General features: G+C 30.9%; 1 protein-coding gene and 1 long non-coding RNA gene across 6 annotated transcripts in view; one reads left to right on the plus strand and one right to left on the minus strand.

Annotated features, from left to right (window-relative positions):
* The window catches only part of LOC106468401 (zinc finger Ran-binding domain-containing protein 2-like), a 100,032-nt gene that overhangs the window by 5,139 nt on the left and 88,918 nt on the right, over positions 1 to 5,975 (plus strand). The window lies entirely within an intron of this gene.
* Positions 345 to 5,975, minus strand: part of LOC111088019 — a 24,249-nt gene continuing 18,618 nt past the window's right edge. Inside the window, exon 4 of the long non-coding RNA XR_002612641.1 lies at positions 345 to 442. This is a non-coding gene — a long non-coding RNA (uncharacterized LOC111088019). The remainder of the gene's footprint in view (positions 443 to 5,975) is intronic.

Raw genomic sequence — 5,975 nt, forward strand, 5'->3', positions numbered from 1 at the left:
AATACTATACAAGTTTTAAGTTTTTAATTCTACAAGGCAATATTTAAAAAATTCTGAATTTTCCATAGTGTGACACGTGTGACATTTTCTCTAGGCATCTTGTCTTCTCTATTTCATCCACCACCCCTTGGAAAAGTATGAAATTAGACATAAATTACTCACTATAAAATTGTCATTGCTCCAACAAGCCATATTGTTTATAGTCTTCAATTTTTTTGGTTACAGAGCTATGAAATAGAAAATCAAACCCCACCTGTCACATCTTCTCTTTCAGGATTTGTTATTAGTTCTCTCTTATGCTTAATTATATATTACTTATAACCAACAGAAAGTCGAGGTTTTCATCTATCAACTGATGTGTTGTATAATGCTATGCTCAGAACATTTAAATGTCAATTTCACTCAGAGTATCAACATCGTTCCCATGAGGAAGTTAACGACTCTTGTCTCATAGTTAGTAAACCAGAAATATTTGGAGAGGTAAGGGAATTTGTTTACTTTTTGCATGTTATTAATCTATATTGTTTAGTGCATTATTTAATTAAATAAAAATTATTAAGTGTATTATTATAATTAGTATATAATAATTATGGTAAACTCTTTTGGACAATCGACACCAAGGAAAAAGAAGATTGGTTAAGTATATTATTTCTTGTTTTTCATGTTTATTCTTTATGTATAATTATAAAAGTAACTAAAATGTAAGAATACGGATCCTGTTAGGTCAGTTAAGATTAGATTAGGTAAAATAAATAATAATAATATTATTATAATAATAATGTTTCATGAGGCACACGAGCAGCTCGTGGATAATGAAATTCGTAAGCATAACGTGAGCTGCACATTCCCCGAGTGATTTGCAACTTATAATGGTGTGAATAGTAGTTAGACACAGTTCAAAGGGCAATAAAACAATAAAATTTAATTATAAATAGACGTATACTGTTACAAACTTAGAGCTACTTAAGATAAATGAATGTAGTTTTGTTACAATTTGAAGTCATTCTTGAAACAAAAATAGGGTAATTTTTTTTTTTTGGATGGTTACATGGTCGGTTGGATTAACTGATTCTGTTTTGAGATAGGGTAGAGAAATTAACAGATAAACTATATAGTTTTACTGAAAAAAAATTTTAAATGCACTTAGGAGGTTTTAGGGATTACACAAAGGCAATTTGAGATTTTTTAAATAAGGAAAAGTTTGTTTTAATTTTAACATGAAAACTACTTTGCACACAGACCATTCAAAACAAATACTCAATATATTCTTGGGCAAATCTTGATTTTATTGTATTAAAAATACTTCTCTAAACAATATGATTTTTTGTGCTTGAAAGACTTATAATATTAACTGAAAGATTGCCAAATTTTGTTAAGATATACACTATATTGAAAGTTAGAAGTATTAAATTTACAAATACCTTAAACAAGCACAAAGAGCTCACATGGTTGGTCAGATTGACTGAGCCCATGTTGAGAGAGTTAAGAAAAGGATTTACATTATTTAGTAAGTTGTCTTCAGATGTTGTGAAGTGAGTTTAAGAGAAAGCTTGATAAATACATGAATGACAATGGCTGGCTTTTAAGTTTTTTTTTTTATCTAATAGTTTTGGATTAGTGAAATTTCAATGGCATATTTTTTCCATGCTATGGAAAACCTTGAAAATTAATGCAGAAGTATTTCCAGGAGAAGTAAATACACTATAAGTGAGAATTTTGTAATCCTTGTCAAGATTCCTTTAGCTTTTATGTTGTTTTCATTTACAGTTATATATTCTTGTGAGTAGCATTTGAGCAGATGTTGGGATGCCAACATTTTGTGCTGAACCTATCAGGTTCTATTTGTCTTTCTGAGCCTTATGACCTGCTCTTCCATAATTGTACCAAGCTCATGAAATCCACATAATTTTTTGGACCATTCTGATACAGATAATAGATTTCCATTAGATCAGTATAGACATCTGATATCTTGGTTTTCTTAAAAGTGTCATGAACAGCTAGTTCCAGCCTATGATTAAAACAATGTATGGACACCAGAAAAGGAACATCTATCTCTCATTCCTTTTTTGGCACCAAGATTAATATTTCCATCATTTGAACCTAGTTCTATGAGTTTCGATTCAAAATTAGTGATGTCCATTAACTCAAATTTGTTGTAAGTCATTGCTTTCAGACCCTCAGCAGATCCGTCAGAAACATCTCACAATGATAAGCTTACATTTAAATTTCCATTGCTTCCAATGAAAATGATATAAACAAAATCTTTTTATGAACACAAGTATAAGTACTGCCATCTGTTAGCAAGCAGAAAAATCTGCTGTTTGTCACAAATCTAAATAATTTATTTAGTAGATGCTGGCCTATACAGTTTATAAATTCCCTGCAGGTAATATTGTTCAGGTAAGTATCACCAACATCTATTTAATGCTTCTTTTCCATTTTAGCAATGTTAGGAAATTGTATGAAAGCTATCTCTTCCTTAGCCATGAAGTAGGTGATATGAATAAGCTTTCCCACCTTCTCATGTCCCATAGTCTCAGCATTTTTCATGTAAACACCTGCAGAAAAAAATCAAATCTTTTCATATAAGATTTAGATACAATTATTAATTATTAGGATTATCAATATTTACATAAGTTGAACCCAACATTTGTAAAGTGAAGATACACATACTTACATATTGATTCTAGCCATTAGTTGAAAAGAAAAGCAGTTAAAAAATAAACTTTTTTGGTTTTAAATTTAAGCTTTGTCAGTGAAGGTTAATTATAACCTTTAAATCTAGGCTTTGTCATTGGAGGTTAATAAATAATTATAACCAGTTTTCTGGATTTTATTTGTTTGTAATTTGTGATATTTTAGGAAATTTCACTTGAGTGTTTATAACAAACAAAGCATAAACTGAAAATTCAATAACACGTGATTCTATTGTGATATCATAAACTTACCAACTGAAGTAGTTTTGTATATATCTATAAGTGCCATAGCCCCTTTATCAGTTCTTTCCACTCTAAAATGCTGAACAGACCTTTTGTGTTTAACTATACAATTCTTCTTTAAAGAAGTTCCTGAAATTCTTTATATGAATACATCATTGAAGTTTCTGTTTGATTTCAGTTTATCTTCATGCCTCATACACATCTTGCAGACAGTTTTGGTTACAAACTGAGGATCATTACTGCACAATGTCCAGTTTTGGGGATCAGTTATGACCCCTTGCTGAGGTGTTGTTTCTCCAGCATGATTAGAGCTACAATGTCAGAATGCCACTTGGTATTCACAAGGTCCTATGTCAGTGATTTTGCCGATTGTAATCATATCATCCCTCTTTAAGTTTTGTGCAGTGGGACAAGACCTGGTGAAAATGGAAATGTGTGCACTGTCGGCAGTTTGTAGGAAGTTTCTGTTCTTTGAAAGGGGCAATGGAATAATCTAATTCATGATAGCCTGTATAACTTGACTCTTAAAGTGTGATGACAGATATGGTCCTGACATGTAATTGTTTTAGGTGCCACAGGTGAAGCTATACAAATAATATCTGATAATATTTTATTCTTTTTCTTACATGGCTCTTTTATTGGTTAGCAGTAAGTGTGATACAAGATCAAAATTGATCAGCACAAGGTCTTGTTTTGATTCGCATTCTGTGATGCGGTAATGGTTATTTAACCCTTGTATGATGGTAAGTTGAAGTAAAAAGAACAAAAGATGAATTTCTTTGACTACAGTGGTTAATACCACAATATACAATATTCTAGGTTGAGTTGCACATATGATAATATATGCTAATTACAGATATTTATAAGCTACATAACTGCATGTTATATTAATACTAACATATTTCACATGCCATGTTGCATGACAAATCTGGATATATATGAATATGATTACAGGACAACTATTGTAAGCATTGTGGTATATTTATAAGTATCATAAAAGCAGGGATATATGGATATGTTATATGTTGTTTTTCTATTCCAAGGAATCTTCAAAGAAGCTTGCACATAAATATGTCTTTGATGTGCTTTGTAAGTTGCGTATACTGGAAAAAGTCATCAAAGTTTGTATATGAACTAGAAATCAAAATATGTCATAATATTTTACAGTTTTTGATCAAATAAGAAATGGTGTATGCTTCCATTATCACATTTTTGTGATTAATGTGTCAGTTTCTGATTTCCAGTTCAATATTCTAGTTGTAGTAATTATATAGAGATTATAAGGTCCATACCAAATAACATGAGCTACTTATGTTTTATGTATGGTTTGTGAAAAGTCCTTATTTTGTCAATGCATACTTATAGGAAGTGCTATTGACAACTCATTGAACATACAATTATTCATATATTAGGTTTTGTATCTTTCATAGCATATTTTTAGTTTCCATTACATTTTATAGTTCTCTCTCAATCCTGTAAGTAACATAATTTTCAATATAGTTTCACAACTTTGAGTTTTCATTTTGAATTATTTTGTTTCTTTCATGTTCAGATATGCATGAATAGCCTCAGATAATGTACATGGGCTGTTATTTCTGATACAGTTTTACCTCTTACAAAGTTATCTTGATGTTTGTCTGCCCTCTAAACATTGCTAAAAAAATGTTTGCAATCAGTACACCATTGTATATACCCAATCAATGTTGCACCATTTCTGAACATGTACACATCAAGTGAGTACTCTCTGCCAATAGTATTGTGCCACCTATACTGGTGCAGCTAGCTCCCTCTGCTATTCCTGCTCAATCCTCACTTTCTCGATTGGCAGAGCATTGTTGATACATGTTTTTTCACAGGAGACTACTGTTTACTATTGTGTTTCTTTGCCATTTAAATTTTTCATAACAGTTTTATTTTACTGTGTTGGCCAGGAAAACTAAATGGAAAAAGAATAACAGACAGAGAAAAGTTTAGCATAGGAATTGAGTATAGAAGTAGTTATAAGGATGAAGTTAATCATTACTATTGTAAGGCATAAGTATAAGAAATAAGATATATGACTTTAGAGCACTGGTAGGAATGAAGTATTTTGATGGGAATAACTGAAACATGGTTAAATGTAGATGATTTTGATTACAGAAATTTCTTTGAAATACAGGATTACAGCCTATTTAATAGGGATAGAGTATTAAAGAAAGGGGGGGGAGTGGCTTTCTATGTAAAATGTGAGTTACATCCTCTTTAAGTTGAGGATATCAAAGATAATAGCAAGGAAGTTGAATCCATTTAAGTTTCTATTAGTTAATATAAAGGGAAATGGTGTTTATTGGAAATTTGTTACAGACCACCAAATGATACTGATGAAATTATTGAGAAAATTTACAATGAGATTAAGATTTCAGCTGAAGTCATAATGGGTGATTTTAATTTCAGGCATATAAATTGGGAAATGCTAGAGTCAAACCATAAGGGAGAAAGGTTTTTGGAAACTGTTCAGGAAGTTAGTCAAATAACCTACTAGAAACAATGGTATTTTAAATTTATTGTTAAGTTCAAATGCAGAAATGATCAAAAGGGTGGAAATTGGGGAACCTCTAGGTGCAAGTGATCATTGCTGTATTAGGTTTGATGTTTTGCTGCATATGGAAATAAGGAATAATGATATTTTGGTTACAAATTTCAAAAAAGCAAATTTTGAAGGGCTGCAACAAGAATTATCTGTTGTGAGTTGAGCAGCTGAGTTATGTGGAGACACTGATCAGATGTGGAAATTTTTTAAGTATTCAAGGTAAACATATTCCTTATAGAAAGAAAAGGGTAGCTGCAAGTAAAAAAACAGGTTGACTCACAAAGAGATTAAGAGATAAAATTTAAGAAAAGCATCATAAATTTAAGAAATTTAAGTTGACTAGTATGACAAGAGATTTTGGAGATTATAGAAGATCAAGAAAGGTAGTGAAACAGGAAATTAGGACATCAAAAAGAATGTATGAGAAAAGGTTAGCTGAAAGTGTAAAAATTAAGAGTAAGAATTTC

The sequence above is a fragment of the Limulus polyphemus genome, unplaced genomic scaffold, assembly GCF_000517525.1.
Source record: "Limulus polyphemus unplaced genomic scaffold, Limulus_polyphemus-2.1.2 Scaffold2995, whole genome shotgun sequence".
NCBI lineage: Eukaryota > Metazoa > Arthropoda > Merostomata > Xiphosura > Limulidae > Limulus > Limulus polyphemus.